Raw genomic sequence first — 22059 nt, forward strand, 5'->3', positions numbered from 1 at the left:
TGAGTCACCGTCACGTCTCTGGTTGCAGAATGAATCACAAAGAAGGACTTTCTCCAGAGCCGCAACTGCCTCACTTCCCCACACGCCCTCCCCGTTTACATTTTCCTGCTCGTCAGTGATTTAAAGAAAACCAAATGGATGCGATGTCATTCTGTAGCCTCTCTGTCGATTCCTCCGTTTCAGTTCCAACGTGGCTTAGATCTCGGGGCGCACCTTAATACTAGCGACGCTATGAAAGCACAGGTCCAGAGGTTCCTCTGAGAGTGTAATTTCTTTCATTGCTGTTGCTGATTGAATGAGCCACTGACGTGGGAACTGCTCCAAAACATGATTCAGGACCTCTGGTGCCAATTCTCGCACGTTGAATAACGACAGACACCTTCCAAATGAGGTCTTTCAGAGACGACTTTGGGATACATTTGACAGACAGACTAGTTGAGGAATCCGTGGTGCACTGTGACACCAGCACATCAGCTTCTTCTCTGTCTTTGAACCGGGCCGCCTGCGCAAGGAATGCGAATGCGGTAATGCTTTTCGTGGAAGGATCAGAAGGGGGTAACTACACTCTCAAACAGAATGGCATATGATCAGAACCAGGTTGGAGAAAAACTTTACAATGCTTTGCACAGTAATTAAATGGAATTGCATTGCATTGCACTGCACTACGAGAGAAGATTTGTTCAAGCAAACTCGAAGGCAGGTTTGAAGTTGGGAAATCAAGCAAGAAAGCTGCGTTCTTGTCCATGTAAAAGGCTGCAGTTGAAGAGCAAAACAGTTTCTGCCCAGTTTCGAACCGGGGACCTTTCGCGTGTAAGGCGAACGTGATGACCACTACACTACAGAAACAAGCCGCAGTCGCCCTCACTGCAGCTCAGTGGCATCCAGCACTGAAAGTTGAAGCCATTCTACCTTTCACCTTTCTGTTTCCGTTAGCTCGTTGTTTAATGGGACTTGTTTAATTTTGGCTTTGTTGTGAGCATGGACGAGATACACCGAAGTATCTGTTTCCACGCGGTGTACCCCAATAACGTTGTGTTGCTTACACCTGCTTTAAAGAATTACGTTTTTGCGGAGCTTACCGTCGCAGTCTGTGGCAAAATCATTTAGTCTGTTCGACTGCTCACGGGAAAGGTAGCATTGTGAAACACTGCAGAAACGAACGACTTCCTTACTTTTGCTCCGACTGACCATACTCCGTGAAAGTTTCCCAGATTCTCAGTTGAGGATTTTTGCAGCTGGAAGTTACCTCAGAAACCCTGTTAATTCGTAATGTATTGAGCGAATCGCAAAACAGAAAGCATTTAACACGGAACACAAACAAAACTGGAGAACCAAATGCATTTTCAGACACAGCGAGCATGAATGCTAAATGTGAGAGTGTCGGGGGGGCATGAGCCATAAAGTAATCACACAACTAACAACAGGGCAATTCCAAACTACTCTTTCAAACATACTGGAGCCTGAGTGCACCACCACTTCCCAGACAATGCTGCAAAGAGACAAAGAAAGAACATAATAAGAATGGGCCATAAAAAGTGAATTTCACCAATCACAGTCTCGATTAGATTACCTTTCCCTTCCGATGACTGCAGGACGGAAATGAAGGAAGTGGGAGAAATTTAATAACATATGACATCGAAATACATTGGAACGATTTTCTCATTGGCCAGAAAACCAAATAACGACGAGTCGAGTCACCGGAGGAGTCTGTTTCGCAACAACGATGAAATAACAGTCTCCATTCGGTTCCAGTAAAAGCTCAACTTGCCTGGAACAGAAAGCAACAGTAGAGCTGCTGGCGATTTTCCGCGCGGGAAGCGAACACGATCATGACAGCACAGACACTTTGGAAAATTCGGCACTTTCCCACACCGCAGTCAATTCCCCGGGAAGCAAACTCATTTTTCTTCTGTTTTAAACAGAAATGAGGCAGGGATTGAAACAGCGTTTAAACCAGCTGTTCCGTTGGAGCTGTTCAGCAGAAATGGCAGCGGTGGGGTACGAACCCACGCCTCTGTCGAGACCTGAGCCTTAATCCAGCGCCTTAGACCGCTCGGCCACACTACCAACACGCTCGAGCGTCCATTTTCTTGCACTTCCAATTGTGTTCCTGCATAACAACAGATGCAAACTCACGTGAAAAGGGTTCCATGATCCCTCTCCGAATCGCACAACTGCTGGGATGTGCGCGTCTACAATATCAATTTCTCAGCAGTTAACGATAGCCCATCAATCCAGACAAAAATCACTGGTAAGCTGAGTCTATCTTCTCAGACTGCATTCAGCTACAAATGTATTTGTGAGTGCGTGAGAATATATGATCGGTTATGATTGGGTCAAATTACCATGAGCTACTTGACATTACTGCAGTTTCGATTCTTGCTTTGCTCAATGATTTCACCCATTGTTCGAAACAGGACAACTTTCACGGTTACACGGAACATGAAACACACCGGACTACAGGGAAAATGCACAAAGCTGAGCAGGCCGTGTCCCAAATCATACCGTGCAGCATAGTTTCAGTCACTGTGTCTGTTTTGCAGAATAAGGTTCCCAAAGAATGTTCCACCCTAAAACCGGAGGTAGCATTACAATCCGAGAATGACAGATTACATTGTGAGGAAGGTCTGACCTCGGGGCCGGTTCGAGATGCCACTTTCCTTGCCTTTTACCTTAACCGTGCAATTTGCTGCAGAGATTATCACACCTGGACATGAGCCTCATCGATACCAACTGAGTTGGAAACCTGTGTGGGAATCGATGAGAAAAAGTGACTCAATAAAGTTTAACAAGTTCCATGGTGCTTTTTAGAAATGCAGTTTCTGTTCACCTCAATCCAAAAGGCAGTTTCTGAACATAGTAACAGAAGTCAAAAGGTAATTACCTCACCCCACCCCCACTCCGGAAGAGGTGCTAACTGCCCTTGATTGCTTTTTGTTCACGATGTGAAGAGCTCTCACGCCTGAGTCACCGTCACGTCTCTGGTTGCAGAATGAATCACAAAGAAGGACTTTCTCCAGAGCCGAAACTGCCTCACTTCCCCACACGCCCTCCCCGTTTACATTTTCCTGCTCGTCAGTGATTTAAAGAAAACCAAATGGATGCGATGTCATTCTGTAGCCTCTCTGTCGATTCCTCCGTTTCAGTTCCAACGTGGCTTAGATCTCGGGGCGCACCTTAATACTAGCGACGCTATGAAAGCACAGGTCCAGAGGTTCCTCTGAGAGTGTAATTTCTTTCATTGCTGTTGCTGATTGAATGAGCCACTGACGTGGGAACTGCTCCAAAACATGATTCAGGACCTCTGGTGCCAATTCTCGCACGTTGAATAACGACAGACACCTTCCAAATGAGGTCTTTCAGAGACGACTTTGGGATACATTTGACAGACAGACTAGTTGAGGAATCCGTGGTAATGCTTTTCGTGGAAGGATCAGAAGGGGGTAACTACACTCTCAAACAGAATGGGATATGATCAGAACCAGGTTGGAGAAAAACTTTACAATGCTTTGCACAGTAATTAAATGGAATTGCATTGCATTGCACTGCACTACGAGAGAAGATTTGTTCAAGCAAACTCGAAGGCAGGTTTGAAGTTGGGAAATCAAGCAAGAAAGCTGCGTTCTTGTCCATGTAAAAGGCTGCAGTTGAAGAGCAAAACAGTTTCTGCCCAGTTTCGAACCGGGGACCTTTCGCGTGTAAGGCGAACGTGATGACCACTACACTACAGAAACAAGCCGCAGTCGCTCTCCCTGCAGCTCAGTGGCATCCAGCACTGAAAGTTGAAGCCATTCTACCTTTCACCTTTCTGTTTCCGTTAGCTCGTTGTTTAATGGGACTTGTTTAATTTTGGCTTTGTGGTGAGCATGGACGAGATACACCGAAGTATCTGTTTCCACGCGGTGTACCCCAATAACGTTGTGTTGCTTACACCTGCTTTAAAGAATTACGTTTTTGCGGAGCTTACCGTCGCAGTCTGTGGCAAAATCATTTAGTCTGTTCGACTGCTCACGGGAAAGGTAGCATTGTGAAACACTGCAGAAACGAACGACTTCCTTACTTTTGCTCCGACTGACCATACTCCGTGAAAGTTTCCCAGATTCTCAGTTGAGGATTTTTGCAGCTGGAAGTTACCTCAGAAACCCTGTTAATTCGTAATGTATTGAGCGAATCGCAAAACAGAAAGCATTTAACACGGAACACAAACAAAACTGGAAAACCAAATGCATTTTCAGACACAGCGAGCATGAATGCTAAATGTGAGAGTGTCAGGGGGCATGAGCCATAAAGTAATCACACAACTAACAACAGGGCAATTCCAAACTACTCTTTCAAACATACTGGAGCCTGAGTACACCACCACTTCCCAGACAATGCTGCAAAGAGACAAAGAAAGAACATAATAAGAATGGGACATAAAAAGTGAATTTCACCAATCACAGTCTCGATTAGATTACCTTTCCCTTCCGATGACTGCAGGACGGAAATGAAGGAAGTGGGAGAAATTTAATAACATATGACATCGAAATACATTGGAACGATTTTCTCATTGGCCAGAAAACCAAATAACGACTAGTCGAGTCACCGGAGGAGTCTGTTTCGCAACAACGATGAAATAACAGTCTCCATTCGGTTCCAGTAAAAGCTCAACTTGCCTGGAACAGAAAGCAACAGTAGAGCTGCTGGCGATTTTCCGCGCGGGAAGCGAACACGATCATGACAGCACAGACACTTTGGAAAATTCGGCACTTTCCCACACCGCAGTCAATTCCCCGGGAAGCAAACTCATTTTTCTTCTGTTTTAAACAGAAATGAGGCAGGGATTGAAACAGCATTTAAACCAGCTGTTCCGTTGGAGCTGTTCAGCAGAAAAGGCAGCGGTGGGATACGAACCCACGCCTCTGTCGAGACTGGAGCCTTAATCCAGCACCTTAGACGGCTCGGCCACACTACCAACACGCTCGAGAGTCCATTTTCTTGCACTTCCCATTGTGTTCCTGCATAACAACAGATGCAAACTCACGTGAAAAGGGTTCCATGATCCCTCTCCGACTCGCACAGCTGCTGGGATGTGCGCGTCTACAATATCAATTTCTCAGCAGTTAACGATAGCCCATCAATCCAGACAAAAATCACTGGTAAGCTGAGTCTATCTTCTCAGACTGCATTCAGCTACAAATGTATCTGTGAGTGCGTGAGAATATATGATCGGTTATGATTGGGTCAAATTACCATGAGCTACTTGACATTACTGCAGTTTCGATTCTTGCTTTGCTCAATGATTTCACCCATTGTTCGAAACAGGACAACTTTCACGGTGACACGGAACATGAAACACACCGGACTACAGGGAAAATGCACAAAGCTGAGCAGGCCGTGTCCCAAATCATACCGTGCAGCATAGTTTCAGTCACTGTGTCTGTTTTGCAGAATAAGGTTCCCAAAGAATGTTCCACCCTAAAACCGGAGGTAGCATTACAATCCGAGAATGACAGATTACATTGTGAGGAAGGTCTGACCTCGGGGCCGGTTCGAGATGCCACTTTCCTTGCCTTTTACCTTAACCGTGCAATTTGCTGCAGAGATTATCACACCTGGACATGAGCCTCATCGATACCAACTGAGTTGGAAACCTGTGTGGGAATCGATGAGAAAAAGTGACTCAATAAAGTTTAACAAGTTCCATGGTGCTTTTTAGAAATGCAGTTTCTGTTCACCTCAATCCAAAAGGCAGTTTCTGAACATAGTAACAGAAGTCAAAAGGTAATTACCTCACCCCACCCCCACTCCGGAAGAGGTGCTAACTGCCCTTGATTGCTTTTTGTTCACGATGTGAAGAGCTCTCACGCCTGAGTCACCGTCACGTCTCTGGTTGCAGAATGAATCACAAAGAAGGACTTTCTCCAGAGCCGCAACTGCCTCACTTCCCCACACGCCCTCCCCGTTTACATTTTCCTGCTCGTCAGTGATTTAAAGAAAACCAAATGGATGCGATGTCATTCTGTAGCCTCTCTGTCGATTCCTCCGTTTCAGTTCCAACGTGGCTTAGATCTCGGGGCGCACCTTAATACTAGCGACGCTATGAAAGCACAGGTCCAGAGGTTCCTCTGAGAGTGTAATTTCTTTCATTGCTGTTGCTGATTGAATGAGCCACTGACGTGGGAACTGCTCCAAAACATGATTCAGGACCTCTGGTGCCAATTCTCGCACGTTGAATAACGACAGACACCTTCCAAATGAGGTCTTTCAGAGACGACTTTGGGATACATTTGACAGACAGACTAGTTGAGGAATCCGTGGTGCACTGTGACACCAGCACATCAGCTTCTTCTCTGTCTTTGAACCGGGCCGCCTGCGCAAGGAATGCGAATGCGGTAATGCTTTTCGTGGAAGGATCAGAAGGGGGTAACTACACTCTCAAACAGAATGGCATATGATCAGAACCAGGTTGGAGAAAAACTTTACAATGCTTTGCACAGTAATTAAATGGAATTGCATTGCATTGCACTGCACTACGAGAGAAGATTTGTTCAAGCAAACTCGAAGGCAGGTTTGAAGTTGGGAAATCAAGCAAGAAAGCTGCGTTCTTGTCCATGTAAAAGGCTGCAGTTGAAGAGCAAAACAGTTTCTGCCCAGTTTCGAACCGGGGACCGTTCGCGTGTAAGGCGAACGTGATGACCACTACACTACAGAAACAAGCCGCAGTCGCCCTCACTGCAGCTCAGTGGCATCCAGCACTGAAAGTTGAAGCCATTCTACCTTTCACCTTTCTGTTTCCGTTAGCTCGTTGTTTAATGGGACTTGTTTAATTTTGGCTTTGTTGTGAGCATGGACGAGATACACCGAAGTATCTGTTTCCACGCGGTGTACCCCAATAACGTTGTGTTGCTTACACCTGCTTTAAAGAATTACGTTTTTGCGGAGCTTACCGTCGCAGTCTGTGGCAAAATCATTTAGTCTGTTCGACTGCTCACGGGAAAGGTAGCATTGTGAAACACTGCAGAAACGAACGACTTCCTTACTTTTGCTCCGACTGACCATACTCCGTGAAAGTTTCCCAGATTCTCAGTTGAGGATTTTTGCAGCTGGAAGTTACCTCAGAAACCCTGTTAATTCGTAATGTATTGAGCGAATCGCAAAACAGAAAGCATTTAACACGGAACACAAACAAAACTGGAAAACCAAATGCATTTTCAGACACAGCGAGCATGAATGCTAAATGTGAGAGTGTCAGGGGGCATGAGCCATAAAGTAATCACACAACTAACAACAGGGCAATTCCAAACTACTCTTTCAAACATACTGGAGCCTGAGTACACCACCACTTCCCAGACAATGCTGCAAAGAGACAAAGAAAGAACATAATAAGAATGGGACATAAAAAGTGAATTTCACCAATCACAGTCTCGATTAGATTACCTTTCCCTTCCGATGACTGCAGGACGGAAATGAAGGAAGTGGGAGAAATTTAATAACATATGACATCGAAATACATTGGAACGATTTTCTCATTGGCCAGAAAACCAAATAACGACTAGTCGAGTCACCGGAGGAGTCTGTTTCGCAACAACGATGAAATAACAGTCTCCATTCGGTTCCAGTAAAAGCTCAACTTGCCTGGAACAGAAAGCAACAGTAGAGCTGCTGGCGATTTTCCGCGCGGGAAGCGAACACGATCATGACAGCACAGACACTTTGGAAAATTCGGCACTTTCCCACACCGCAGTCAATTCCCCGGGAAGCAAACTCATTTTTCTTCTGTTTTAAACAGAAATGAGGCAGGGATTGAAACAGCATTTAAACCAGCTGTTCCGTTGGAGCTGTTCAGCAGAAAAGGCAGCGGTGGGATACGAACCCACGCCTCTGTCGAGACTGGAGCCTTAATCCAGCACCTTAGACGGCTCGGCCACACTACCAACACGCTCGAGAGTCCATTTTCTTGCACTTCCCATTGTGTTCCTGCATAACAACAGATGCAAACTCACGTGAAAAGGGTTCCATGATCCCTCTCCGACTCGCACAGCTGCTGGGATGTGCGCGTCTACAATATCAATTTCTCAGCAGTTAACGATAGCCCATCAATCCAGACAAAAATCACTGGTAAGCTGAGTCTATCTTCTCAGACTGCATTCAGCTACAAATGTATCTGTGAGTGCGTGAGAATATATGATCGGTTATGATTGGGTCAAATTACCATGAGCTACTTGACATTACTGCAGTTTCGATTCTTGCTTTGCTCAATGATTTCACCCATTGTTCGAAACAGGACAACTTTCACGGTGACACGGAACATGAAACACACCGGACTACAGGGAAAATGCACAAAGCTGAGCAGGCCGTGTCCCAAATCATACCGTGCAGCATAGTTTCAGTCACTGTGTCTGTTTTGCAGAATAAGGTTCCCAAAGAATGTTCCACCCTAAAACCGGAGGTAGCATTACAATCCGAGAATGACAGATTACATTGTGAGGAAGGTCTGACCTCGGGGCCGGTTCGAGATGCCACTTTCCTTGCCTTTTACCTTAACCGTGCAATTTGCTGCAGAGATTATCACACCTGGACATGAGCCTCATCGATACCAACTGAGTTGGAAACCTGTGTGGGAATCGATGAGAAAAAGTGACTCAATAAAGTTTAACAAGTTCCATGGTGCTTTTTAGAAATGCAGTTTCTGTTCACCTCAATCCAAAAGGCAGTTTCTGAACATAGTAACAGAAGTCAAAAGGTAATTACCTCACCCCACCCCCACTCCGGAAGAGGTGCTAACTGCCCTTGATTGCTTTTTGTTCACGATGTGAAGAGCTCTCACGCCTGAGTCACCGTCACGTCTCTGGTTGCAGAATGAATCACAAAGAAGGACTTTCTCCAGAGCCGCAACTGCCTCACTTCCCCACACGCCCTCCCCGTTTACATTTTCCTGCTCGTCAGTGATTTAAAGAAAACCAAATGGATGCGATGTCATTCTGTAGCCTCTCTGTCGATTCCTCCGTTTCAGTTCCAACGTGGCTTAGATCTCGGGGCGCACCTTAATACTAGCGACGCTATGAAAGCACAGGTCCAGAGGTTCCTCTGAGAGTGTAATTTCTTTCATTGCTGTTGCTGATTGAATGAGCCACTGACGTGGGAACTGCTCCAAAACATGATTCAGGACCTCTGGTGCCAATTCTCGCACGTTGAATAACGACAGACACCTTCCAAATGAGGTCTTTCAGAGACGACTTTGGGATACATTTGACAGACAGACTAGTTGAGGAATCCGTGGGTGCACTGTGACACCAGCACATCAGCTTCTTCTCTGTCTTTGAACCGGGCCGCCTGCGCAAGGAATGCGAATGCGGTAATGCTTTTCGTGGAAGGATCAGAAGGGGGTAACTACACTCTCAAACAGAATGGCATATGATCAGAACCAGGTTGGAGAAAAACTTTACAATGCTTTGCACAGTAATTAAATGGAATTGCATTGCATTGCACTGCACTACGAGAGAAGATTTGTTCAAGCAAACTCGAAGGCAGGTTTGAAGTTGGGAAATCAAGCAAGAAAGCTGCGTTCTTGTCCATGTAAAAGGCTGCAGTTGAAGAGCAAAACAGTTTCTGCCCAGTTTCGAACCGGGGACCGTTCGCGTGTAAGGCGAACGTGATGACCACTACACTACAGAAACAAGCCGCAGTCGCCCTCACTGCAGCTCAGTGGCATCCAGCACTGAAAGTTGAAGCCATTCTACCTTTCACCTTTCTGTTTCCGTTAGCTCGTTGTTTAATGGGACTTGTTTAATTTTGGCTTTGTTGTGAGCATGGACGAGATACACCGAAGTATCTGTTTCCACGCGGTGTACCCCAATAACGTTGTGTTGCTTACACCTGCTTTAAAGAATTACGTTTTTGCGGAGCTTACCGTCGCAGTCTGTGGCAAAATCATTTAGTCTGTTGGACTGCTCACGGGAAAGGTAGCATTGTGAAACACTGCAGAAACGAACGACTTCCTTACTTTTGCTCCGACTGACCATACTCCGTGAAAGTTTCCCAGATTCTCAGTTGAGGATTTTTGCAGCTGGAAGTTACCTCAGAAACCCTGTTAATTCGTAATGTATTGAGCGAATCGCAAAACAGAAAGCATTTAACACGGAACACAAACAAAACTGGAGAACCAAATGCATTTTCAGACACAGCGAGCATGAATGCTAAATGTGAGAGTGTCGGGGGGGCATGAGCCATAAAGTAATCACACAACTAACAACAGGGCAATTCCAAACTACTCTTTCAAACATACTGGAGCCTGAGTGCACCACCACTTCCCAGACAATGCTGCAAAGAGACAAAGAAAGAACATAATAAGAATGGGCCATAAAAAGTGAATTTCACCAATCACAGTCTCGATTAGATTACCTTTCCCTTCCGATGACTGCAGGACGGAAATGAAGGAAGTGGGAGAAATTTAATAACATATGACATCGAAATACATTGGAACGATTTTCTCATTGGCCAGAAAACCAAATAACGACGAGTCGAGTCACCGGAGGAGTCTGTTTCGCAACAACGATGAAATAACAGTCTCCATTCGGTTCCAGTAAAAGCTCAACTTGCCTGGAACAGAAAGCAACAGTAGAGCTGCTGGCGATTTTCCGCGCGGGAAGCGAACACGATCATGACAGCACAGACACTTTGGAAAATTCGGCACTTTCCCACACCGCAGTCAATTCCCCGGGAAGCAAACTCATTTTTCTTCTGTTTTAAACAGAAATGAGGCAGGGATTGAAACAGCGTTTAAACCAGCTGTTCCGTTGGAGCTGTTCAGCAGAAATGGCAGCGGTGGGGTACGAACCCACGCCTCTGTCGAGACCTGAGCCTTAATCCAGCGCCTTAGACCGCTCGGCCACACTACCAACACGCTCGAGCGTCCATTTTCTTGCACTTCCAATTGTGTTCCTGCATAACAACAGATGCAAACTCACGTGAAAAGGGTTCCATGATCCCTCTCCGAATCGCACAACTGCTGGGATGTGCGCGTCTACAATATCAATTTCTCAGCAGTTAACGATAGCCCATCAATCCAGACAAAAATCACTGGTAAGCTGAGTCTATCTTCTCAGACTGCATTCAGCTACAAATGTATTTGTGAGTGCGTGAGAATATATGATCGGTTATGATTGGGTCAAATTACCATGAGCTACTTGACATTACTGCAGTTTCGATTCTTGCTTTGCTCAATGATTTCACCCATTGTTCGAAACAGGACAACTTTCACGGTTACACGGAACATGAAACACACCGGACTACAGGGAAAATGCACAAAGCTGAGCAGGCCGTGTCCCAAATCATACCGTGCAGCATAGTTTCAGTCACTGTGTCTGTTTTGCAGAATAAGGTTCCCAAAGAATGTTCCACCCTAAAACCGGAGGTAGCATTACAATCCGAGAATGACAGATTACATTGTGAGGAAGGTCTGACCTCGGGGCCGGTTCGAGATGCCACTTTCCTTGCCTTTTACCTTAACCGTGCAATTTGCTGCAGAGATTATCACACCTGGACATGAGCCTCATCGATACCAACTGAGTTGGAAACCTGTGTGGGAATCGATGAGAAAAAGTGACTCAATAAAGTTTAACAAGTTCCATGGTGCTTTTTAGAAATGCAGTTTCTGTTCACCTCAATCCAAAAGGCAGTTTCTGAACATAGTAACAGAAGTCAAAAGGTAATTACCTCACCCCACCCCCACTCCGGAAGAGGTGCTAACTGCCCTTGATTGCTTTTTGTTCACGATGTGAAGAGCTCTCACGCCTGAGTCACCGTCACGTCTCTGGTTGCAGAATGAATCACAAAGAAGGACTTTCTCCAGAGCCGCAACTGCCTCACTTCCCCACTCGCCCTCCCCGTTTACATTTTCCTGCTCGTCAGTGATTTAAAGAAAACCAAATGGATGCGATGTCATTCTGTAGCCTCTCTGTCGATTCCTCCGTTTCAGTTCCAACGTGGCTTAGATCTCGGGGCGCACCTTAATACTAGCGACGCTATGAAAGCACAGGTCCAGAGGTTCCTCTGAGAGTGTAATTTCTTTCATTGCTGTTGCTGATTGAATGAGCCAGTGACGTGGGAACTGCTCCAAAACATGATTCAGGACATCTGGTGCCAATTCTCGCACGTTGAATAACGACAGACACCTTCCAAATGAGGTCTTTCAGAGACGACTTTGGGATACATTTGACAGATAGACTATTTGAGGAATCCGTGGTAATGCTTTTCGTGGAAGGATCAGAAGGGGGTAACTACACTCTCAAACAGAATGGGATATGATCAGAACCAGGTTGGAGAAAAACTTTACAATGCTTTGCACAGTAATTAAATGGAATTGCATTGCATTGCACTGCACTACGAGAGAAGATTTGTTCAAGCAAACTCGAAGGCAGGTTTGAAGTTGGGAAATCAAGCAAGAAAGCTGCGTTCTTGTCCATGTAAAAGGCTGCAGTTGAAGAGCAAAACAGTTTCTGCCCAGTTTCGAACCGGGGACCTTTCGCGTGTAAGGCGAACGTGATGACCACTACACTACAGAAACAAGCCGCAGTCGCTCTCGCTGCAGCTCAGTGGCATCCAGCACTGAAAGTTGAAGCCATTCTACCTTTCACCTTTCTGTTTCCGTTAGCTCGTTGTTTAATGGGACTTGTTTAATTTTGGCTATGTGGTGAGCATGGACGAGATACACCGAAGTATCTGTTTCCACGCGGTGTACCCCAATAACGTTGTGTTGCTTACACCTGCTTTAAAGAATTACGTTTTTGCGGAGATTACCGTCGCAGTCTGTGGCAAAATCATTTAGTCTGTTCGACTGCTCACGGGAAAGGTAGCATTGTGAAACACTGCAGAAACGAACGACTTCCTTACTTTTGCTCCGACTGACCATACTCCGTGAAAGTTTCCCAGATTCTCAGTTGAGGATTTTTGCAGCTGGAAGTTACCTCAGAAACCCTGTTAATTCGTAATGTATTGAGCGAATCGCAAAACAGAAAGCATTTAACACGGAACACAAACAAAACTGGAAAACCAAATGCATTTTCAGACACAGCGAGCATGAATGCTAAATGTGAGAGTGTCAGGGGGCATGAGCCATAAAGTAATCACACAACTAACAACAGGGCAATTCCAAACTACTCTTTCAAACATACTGGAGCCTGAGTACACCACCACTTCCCAGACAATGCTGCAAAGAGACAAAGAAAGAACATAATAAGAATGGGCCATAAAAAGTGAATTTCACCAATCACAGTCTCGATTAGATTACCTTTCCCTTCCGATGACTGCAGGACGGAAATGAAGGAAGTGGGAGAAATTTAATAACATATGACATCGAAATACATTGGAACGATTTTCTCATTGGCCAGAAAACCAAATAACGACTAGTCGAGTCACCGGAGGAGTCTGTTTCGCAACAACGATGAAATAACAGTCTCCATTCGGTTCCAGTAAAAGCTCAACTTGCCTGGAACAGAAAGCAACAGTAGAGCTGCTGGCGATTTTCCGCGCGGGAAGCGAACACGATCATGACAGCACAGACACTTTGGAAAATTCGGCACTTTCCCACACCGCAGTCAATTCCCCGGGAAGCAAACTCATTTTGCTTCTGTTTTAAACAGAAATGAGGCAGGGATTGAAACGGCGTTTAAACCAGCTGTTCCGCAGAAATGGCAGCGGTGGGGTACGAACCCACGCCTCTGTCGAGACCTGAGCCTTAATCCAGCGCCTTAGACCGCTCGGCCACACTACCAACACGCTCGAGCGTCCATTTTCTTGCACTTCCAATTGTGTTCCTGCATAACAACAGATGCAAACTCACGTGAAAAGGGTTCCATGATCCCTCTCCGAATCGCACAACTGCTGGGATGTGCGCGTCTACAATATCAATTTCTCAGCAGTTAACGATAGCCCATCAATCCAGACAAAAATCACTGGTAAGCTGAGTCTATCTTCTCAGACTGCATTCAGCTACAAATGTATTTGTGAGTGCGTGAGAATATATGATCGGTTATGATTGGGTCAAATTACCATGAGCTACTTGACATTACTGCAGTTTCGATTCTTGCTTTGCTCAATGATTTCACCCATTGTTCGAAACAGGACAACTTTCACGGTTACACGGAACATGAAACACACCGGACTACAGGGAAAATGCACAAAGCTGAGCAGGCCGTGTCCCAAATCATACCGTGCAGCATAGTTTCAGTCACTGTGTCTGTTTTGCAGAATAAGGTTCCCAAAGAATGTTCCACCCTAAAACCGGAGGTAGCATTACAATCCGAGAATGACAGATTACATTGTGAGGAAGGTCTGACCTCGGGGCCGGTTCGAGATGCCACTTTCCTTGCCTTTTACCTTAACCGTGCAATTTGCTGCAGAGATTATCACACCTGGACATGAGCCTCATCGATACCAACTGAGTTGGAAACCTGTGTGGGAATCGATGAGAAAAAGTGACTCAATAAAGTTTAACAAGTTCCATGGTGCTTTTTAGAAATGCAGTTTCTGTTCACCTCAATCCAAAAGGCAGTTTCTGAACATAGTAACAGAAGTCAAAAGGTAATTACCATCACCCCACCCCCACTCCGGAAGAGGTGCTAACTGCCCTTGATTGCTTTTTGTTCACGATGTGAAGAGCTCTCACGCCTGAGTCACCGTCACGTCTCTGGTTGCAGAATGAATCACAAAGAAGGACTTTCTCCAGAGCCGCAACTGCCTCACTTCCCCACACGCCCTCCCCGTTTACATTTTCCTGCTCGTCAGTGATTTAAAGAAAACCAAATGGATGCGATGTCATTCTGTAGCCTCTCTGTCGATTCCTCCGTTTCAGTTCCAACGTGGCTTAGATCTCGGGGCGCACCTTAATACTAGCGACGCTATGAAAGCACAGGTCCAGAGGTTCCTCTGAGAGTGTAATTTCTTTCATTGCTGTTGCTGATTGAATGAGCCACTGACGTGGGAACTGCTCCAAAACATGATTCAGGACCTCTGGTGCCAATTCTCGCACGTTGAATAACGACAGACACCTTCCAAATGAGGTCTTTCAGAGACGACTTTGGGATACATTTGACAGACAGACTAGTTGAGGAATCCGTGGTGCACTGTGACACCAGCACATCAGCTTCATCTCTGTCTTTGAACCGGGCCACCTGCGCAAGGAATGCGAATGCGGTAATGCTTTTCGTGGAAGGATCAGAAGGGGGTAACTACACTCTCAAACAGAATGGCATATGATCAGAACCAGGTTGGAGAAAAACTTTACAATGCTTTGCACAGTAATTAAATGGAATTGCATTGCATTGCACTGCACTACGAGAGAAGATTTGTTCAAGCAAACTCGAAGGCAGGTTTGAAGTTGGGAAATCAAGCAAGAAAGCTGCGTTCTTGTCCATGTAAAAGGCTGCAGTTGAAGAGCAAAACAGTTTCTGCCCAGTTTCGAACCGGGGACCTTTCGCGTGTAAGGCGAACGTGATGACCACTACACTACAGAAACAAGCCGCAGTCGCCCTCACTGCAGCTCAGTGGCATCCAGCACTGAAAGTTGAAGCCATTCTACCTTTCACCTTTCTGTTTCCGTTAGCTCGTTGTTTAATGGGACTTGTTTAATTTTGGCTTTGTTGTGAGCATGGACGAGATACACCGAAGTATCTGTTTCCACGCGGTGTACCCCAATAACGTTGTGTTGCTTACACCTGCTTTAAAGAATTACGTTTTTGCGGAGCTTACCGTCGCAGTCTGTGGCAAAATCATTTAGTCTGTTCGACTGCTCACGGGAAAGGTAGCATTGTGAAACACTGCAGAAACGAACGACTTCCTTACTTTTGCTCCGACTGACCATACTCCGTGAAAGTTTCCCAGATTCTCAGTTGAGGATTTTTGCAGCTGGAAGTTACCTCAGAAACCCTGTTAATTCGTAATGTATTGAGCGAATCGCAAAACAGAAAGCATTTAACACGGAACACAAACAAAACTGGAGAACCAAATGCATTTTCAGACACAGCGAGCATGAATGCTAAATGTGAGAGTGTCGGGGGGGCATGAGCCATAAAGTAATCACACAACTAACAACAGGGCAATTCCAAACTACTCTTTCAAACATACTGGAGCCTGAGTGCACCACCACTTCCCAGACAATGCTGCAAAGAGACAAAGAAAGAACATAATAAGAATGGGCCATAAAAAGTGAATTTCACCAATCACAGTCTCGATTAGATTACCTTTCCCTTCCGATGACTGCAGGACGGAAATGAAGGAAGTGGGAGAAATTTAATAACATATGACATCGAAATACATTGGAACGATTTTCTCATTGGCCAGAAAACCAAATAACGACGAGTCGAGTCACCGGAGGAGTCTGTTTCGCAACAACGATGAAATAACAGTCTCCATTCGGTTCCAGTAAAAGCTCAACTTGCCTGGAACAGAAAGCAACAGTAGAGCTGCTGGCGATTTTCCGCGCGGGAAGCGAACACGATCATGACAGCACAGACACTTTGGAAAATTCGGCACTTTCCCACACCGCAGTCAATTCCCCGGGAAGCAAACTCATTTTTCTTCTGTTTTAAACAGAAATGAGGCAGGGATTGAAACAGCGTTTAAACCAGCTGTTCCGTTGGAGCTGTTCAGCAGAAATGGCAGCGGTGGGGTACGAACCCACGCCTCTGTCGAGACCTGAGCCTTAATCCAGCGCCTTAGACCGCTCGGCCACACTACCAACACGCTCGAGCGTCCATTTTCTTGCACTTCCAATTGTGTTCCTGCATAACAACAGATGCAAACTCACGTGAAAAGGGTTCCATGATCCCTCTCCGAATCGCACAACTGCTGGGATGTGCGCGTCTACAATATCAATTTCTCAGCAGTTAACGATAGCCCATCAATCCAGACAAAAATCACTGGTAAGCTGAGTCTATCTTCTCAGACTGCATTCAGCTACAAATGTATTTGTGAGTGCGTGAGAATATATGATCGGTTATGATTGGGTCAAATTACCATGAGCTACTTGACATTACTGCAGTTTCGATTCTTGCTTTGCTCAATGATTTCACCCATTGTTCGAAACAGGACAACTTTCACGGTTACACGGAACATGAAACACACCGGACTACAGGGAAAATGCACAAAGCTGAGCAGGCCGTGTCCCAAATCATACCGTGCAGCATAGTTTCAGTCACTGTGTCTGTTTTGCAGAATAAGGTTCCCAAAGAATGTTCCACCCTAAAACCGGAGGTAGCATTACAATCCGAGAATGACAGATTACATTGTGAGGAAGGTCTGACCTCGGGGCCGGTTCGAGATGCCACTTTCCTTGCCTTTTACCTTAACCGTGCAATTTGCTGCAGAGATTATCACACCTGGACATGAGCCTCATCGATACCAACTGAGTTGGAAACCTGTGTGGGAATCGATGAGAAAAAGTGACTCAATAAAGTTTAACAAGTTCCATGGTGCTTTTTAGAAATGCAGTTTCTGTTCACCTCAATCCAAAAGGCAGTTTCTGAACATAGTAACAGAAGTCAAAAGGTAATTACCTCACCCCACCCCCACTCCGGAAGAGGTGCTAACTGCCCTTGATTGCTTTTTGTTCACGATGTGAAGAGCTCTCACGCCTGAGTCACCGTCACGTCTCTGGTTGCAGAATGAATCACAAAGAAGGACTTTCTCCAGAGCCGCAACTGCCTCACTTCCCCACTCGCCCTCCCCGTTTACATTTTCCTGCTCGTCAGTGATTTAAAGAAAACCAAATGGATGCGATGTCATTCTGTAGCCTCTCTGTCGATTCCTCCGTTTCAGTTCCAACGTGGCTTAGATCTCGGGGCGCACCTTAATACTAGCGACGCTATGAAAGCACAGGTCCAGAGGTTCCTCTGAGAGTGTAATTTCTTTCATTGCTGTTGCTGATTGAATGAGCCAGTGACGTGGGAACTGCTCCAAAATATGATTCAGGACATCTGGTGCCAATTCTCGCACGTTGAATAACGACAGACACCTTCCAAATGAGGTCTTTCAGAGACGACTTTGGGATACATTTGACAGATAGACTATTTGAGGAATCCGTGGTAATGCTTTTCGTGGAAGGATCAGAAGGGGGTAACTACACTCTCAAACAGAATGGGATATGATCAGAACCAGGTTGGAGAAAAACTTTACAATGCTTTGCACAGTAATTAAATGGAATTGCATTGCATTGCACTGCACTACGAGAGAAGATTTGTTCAAGCAAACTCGAAGGCAGGTTTGAAGTTGGGAAATCAAGCAAGAAAGCTGCGTTCTTGTCCACGTAAAAGGCTGCAGTTGAAGAGCAAAACAGTTTCTGCCCAGTTTCGAACCGGGGACCTTTCGCGTGTAAGGCGAACGTGATGACCACTACACTACAGAAACAAGCCGCAGTCGCTCTCGCTGCAGCTCAGTGGCATCCAGCACTGAAAGTTGAAGCCATTCTACCTTTCACCTTTCTGTTTCCGTTAGCTCGTTGTTTAATGGGACTTGTTTAATTTTGGCTATGTGGTGAGCATGGACGAGATACACCGAAGTATCTGTTTCCACGCGGTGTACCCCAATAACGTTGTGTTGCTTACACCTGCTTTAAAGAATTACGTTTTTGCGGAGCTTACCGTCGCAGTCTGTGGCAAAATCATTTAGTCTGTTCGACTGCTCACGGGAAAGGTAGCATTGTGAAACACTGCAGAAACGAACGACTTCCTTACTTTTGCTCCGACTGACCATACTCCGTGAAAGTTTCCCAGATTCTCAGTTGAGGATTTTTGCAGCTGGAAGTTACCTCAGAAACCCTGTTAATTCGTAATGTATTGAGCGAATCGCAAAACAGAAAGCATTTAACACGGAACACAAACAAAACTGGAAAACCAAATGCATTTTCAGACACAGCGAGCATGAATGCTAAATGTGAGAGTGTCAGGGGGCATGAGCCATAAAGTAATCACACAACTAACAACAGGGCAATTCCAAACTACTCTTTCAAACATACTGGAGCCTGAGTACACCACCACTTCCCAGACAATGCTGCAAAGAGACAAAGAAAGAACATAATAAGAATGGGCCATAAAAAGTGAATTTCACCAATCACAGTCTCGATTAGATTACCTTTCCCTTCCGATGACTGCAGGACGGAAATGAAGGAAGTGGGAGAAATTTAATAACATATGACATCGAAATACATTGGAACGATTTTCTCATTGGCCAGAAAACCAAATAACGACTAGTCGAGTCACCGGAGGAGTCTGTTTCGCAACAACGATGAAATAACAGTCTCCATTCGGTTCCAGTAAAAGCTCAACTTGCCTGGAACAGAAAGCAACAGTAGAGCTGCTGGCGATTTTCCGCGCGGGAAGCGAACACGATCATGACAGCACAGACACTTTGGAAAATTCGGCACTTTCCCACACCGCAGTCAATTCCCCGGGAAGCAAACTCATTTTTCTTCTGTTTTAAACAGAAATGAGGCAGGGATTGAAACAGCATTTAAACCAGCTGTTCCGTTGGAGCTGTTCAGCAGAAAAGGCAGCGGTGGGATACGAACCCACGCCTCGGTCGAGACTGGAGCCTTAATCCAGCACCGTAGACGGCTCGGCCACAATACCAACACGTTCGAGAGTCCATTTTCTTGCACTTCCCATTGTGTTCCTGCATAACAACAGATGCAAACTCACGTGAAAAGGGTTCCATGATCCCTCTCCGACTCGCACAGCTGCTGGGATGTGCGCGTCTACAATATCAATTTCTCAGCAGTTAACGATAGCCCATCAATCCAGACAAAAATCACTGGTAAGCTGAGTCTATCTTCTCAGACTGCATTCAGCTACAAATGTATCTGTGAGTGCGTGAGAATATATGATCGGTTATGATTGGGTCAAATTACCATGAGCTACTTGACATTACTGCAGTTTCGATTCTTGCTTTGCTCAATGATTTCACCCATTGTTCGAAACAGGACAACTTTCACGGTGACACGGAACATGAAACACACCGGACTACAGGGAAAATGCACAAAGCTGAGCAGGCCGTGTCCCAAATCATACCGTGCAGCATAGTTTCAGTCACTGTGTCTGTTTTGCAGAATAAGGTTCCCAAAGAATGTTCCACCCTAAAACCGGAGGTAGCATTACAATCCGAGAATGACAGATTACATTGTGAGGAAGGTCTGACCTCGGGGCCGGTTCGAGATGCCACTTTCCTTGCCTTTTACCTTAACCTTGCAATTTGCTGCAGAGATTATCACACCTGGACATGAGCCTCATCGATACCAACTGAGTTGGAAACCTGTGTGGGAATCGATGAGAAAAAGTGACTCAATAAAGTTTAACAAGTTCCATGGTGCTTTTTAGAAATGCAGTTTCTGTTCACCTCAATCCAAAAGGCAGTTTCTGAACATAGTAACAGAAGTCAAAAGGTAATTACCTCACCCCACCCCCACTCCGGAAGAGGTGCTAACTGCCCTTGATTGCTTTTTGTTCACGATGTGAAGAGCTCTCACGCCTGAGTCACCGTCACGTCTCTGGTTGCAGAATGAATCACAAAGAAGGACTTTCTCCAGAGCCGCAACTGCCTCACTTCCCCACTCGCCCTCCCCGTTTACATTTTCCTGCTCGTCAGTGATTTAAAGAAAACCAAATGGATGCGATGTCATTCTGTAGCCTCTCTGTCGATTCCTCCGTTTCAGTTCCAACGTGGCTTAGATCTCGGGGCGCACCTTAATACTAGCGACGCTATGAAAGCACAGGTCCAGAGGTTCCTCTGAGAGTGTAATTTCTTTCATTGCTGTTGCTGATTGATTGAGCCAGTGACGTGGGAACTGCTCCAAAACATGATTCAGGACATCTGGTGCCAATTCTCGCACGTTGAATAACGACAGACACCTTCCAAATGAGGTCTTTCAGAGACGACTTTGGGATACATTTGACAGACAGACTATTTGAGGAATCCGTGGTAATGCTTTTCGTGGAAGGATCAGAAGGGGGTAACTACACTCTCAAACAGAATGGGATATGATCAGAACCACGTTGGAGAAAAACTTTACAATGCTTTGCACAGTAATTAAATGGAATTGCATTGCATTGCACTGCACTACGAGAGAAGATTTGTTCAAGCAAACTCGAAGGCAGGTTTGAAGTTGGGAAATCAAGCAAGAAAGCTGCGTTCTTGTCCATGTAAAAGGCTGCAGTTGAAGAGCAAAACAGTTTCTGCCCAGTTTCGAACCGGGGACCTTTCGCGTGTAAGGCGAACGTGATGACCACTACACTACAGAAACAAGCCGCAGTCGCTCTCGCTGCAGCTCAGTGGCATCCAGCACTGAAAGTTGAAGCCATTCTACCTTTCACCTTTCTGTTACCGTTAGCTCGTTGTTTAATGGGACTTGTTTAATTTTGGCTTTGTGGTGAGCATGGACGAGATACACCGAAGTATCTGTTTCCACGCGGTGTACCCCAATAACGTTGTGTTGCTTACACCTGCTTTAAAGAATTACGTTTTTGCGGAGCTTACCGTCGCAGTCTGTGGCAAAATCATTTAGTCTGTTCGACTGCTCACGGGAAAGGTAGCATTGTGAAACACTGCAGAAACGAACGACTTCCTTACTTTTGCTCCGACTGACCATACTCCGTGAAAGTTTCCCAGATTCTCAGTTGAGGATTTTTGCAGCTGGAAGTTACCTCAGAAACCCTGTTAATTCGTAATGTATTGAGCGAATCGCAAAACAGAAAGCATTTAACACGGAACACAAACAAAACTGGAAAACCAAATGCATTTTCAGACACAGCGAGCATGAATGCTAAATGTGAGAGTGTCAGGGGGCATGAGCCATAAAGTAATCACACAACTAACAACAGGGCAATTCCAAACTACTCTTTCAAAAATACTGGAGCCTGAGTACACCACCACTTCCCAGACAATGCTGCAAAGAGACAAATAAAGAACATAATAAGAATGGGCCATAAAAAGTGAATTTCACCAATCACAGTCTCGATTAGATTACCTTTCCCTTCCGATGACTGCAGGACGGAAATGAAGGAAGTGGGAGAAATTTAATAACATATGACA

At 45.5% G+C, this 22059-nt stretch overlaps 6 non-coding genes across 6 annotated transcripts; all 6 read right to left on the reverse strand.

The window, feature by feature from the left end:
• Nucleotides 1–773: 773 nt before the first annotated feature.
• On the reverse strand, nucleotides 774–846 carry trnav-uac (transfer RNA valine (anticodon UAC)). Its single transcript has one exon. It is a non-coding gene; the product is annotated as a tRNA-Val (tRNA).
• A 2815-nt stretch (nucleotides 847–3661) lies between these two features.
• On the reverse strand, nucleotides 3662–3734 carry trnav-uac (transfer RNA valine (anticodon UAC)). The gene has a single exon. It is a non-coding gene; the product is annotated as a tRNA-Val (tRNA).
• An 8740-nt stretch (nucleotides 3735–12474) lies between these two features.
• trnav-uac (transfer RNA valine (anticodon UAC)) lies at nucleotides 12475–12547 on the reverse strand. Its single transcript has one exon. It is a non-coding gene; the product is annotated as a tRNA-Val (tRNA).
• Nucleotides 12548–15423: 2876 nt separating this feature from the next.
• Nucleotides 15424–15496, reverse strand: trnav-uac (transfer RNA valine (anticodon UAC)). The gene has a single exon. It is a non-coding gene; the product is annotated as a tRNA-Val (tRNA).
• Nucleotides 15497–18311: 2815 nt separating this feature from the next.
• trnav-uac (transfer RNA valine (anticodon UAC)) lies at nucleotides 18312–18384 on the reverse strand. The gene has a single exon. It is a non-coding gene; the product is annotated as a tRNA-Val (tRNA).
• Nucleotides 18385–21198: 2814 nt separating this feature from the next.
• trnav-uac (transfer RNA valine (anticodon UAC)) lies at nucleotides 21199–21271 on the reverse strand. Its single transcript has one exon. It is a non-coding gene; the product is annotated as a tRNA-Val (tRNA).
• Between the last annotated feature and the right edge of the window lie 788 nt (nucleotides 21272–22059).

The sequence above is a fragment of the Chiloscyllium punctatum genome, chromosome 18, assembly GCF_047496795.1.
Source record: "Chiloscyllium punctatum isolate Juve2018m chromosome 18, sChiPun1.3, whole genome shotgun sequence".
Taxonomy (NCBI): domain Eukaryota; kingdom Metazoa; phylum Chordata; class Chondrichthyes; order Orectolobiformes; family Hemiscylliidae; genus Chiloscyllium; species Chiloscyllium punctatum.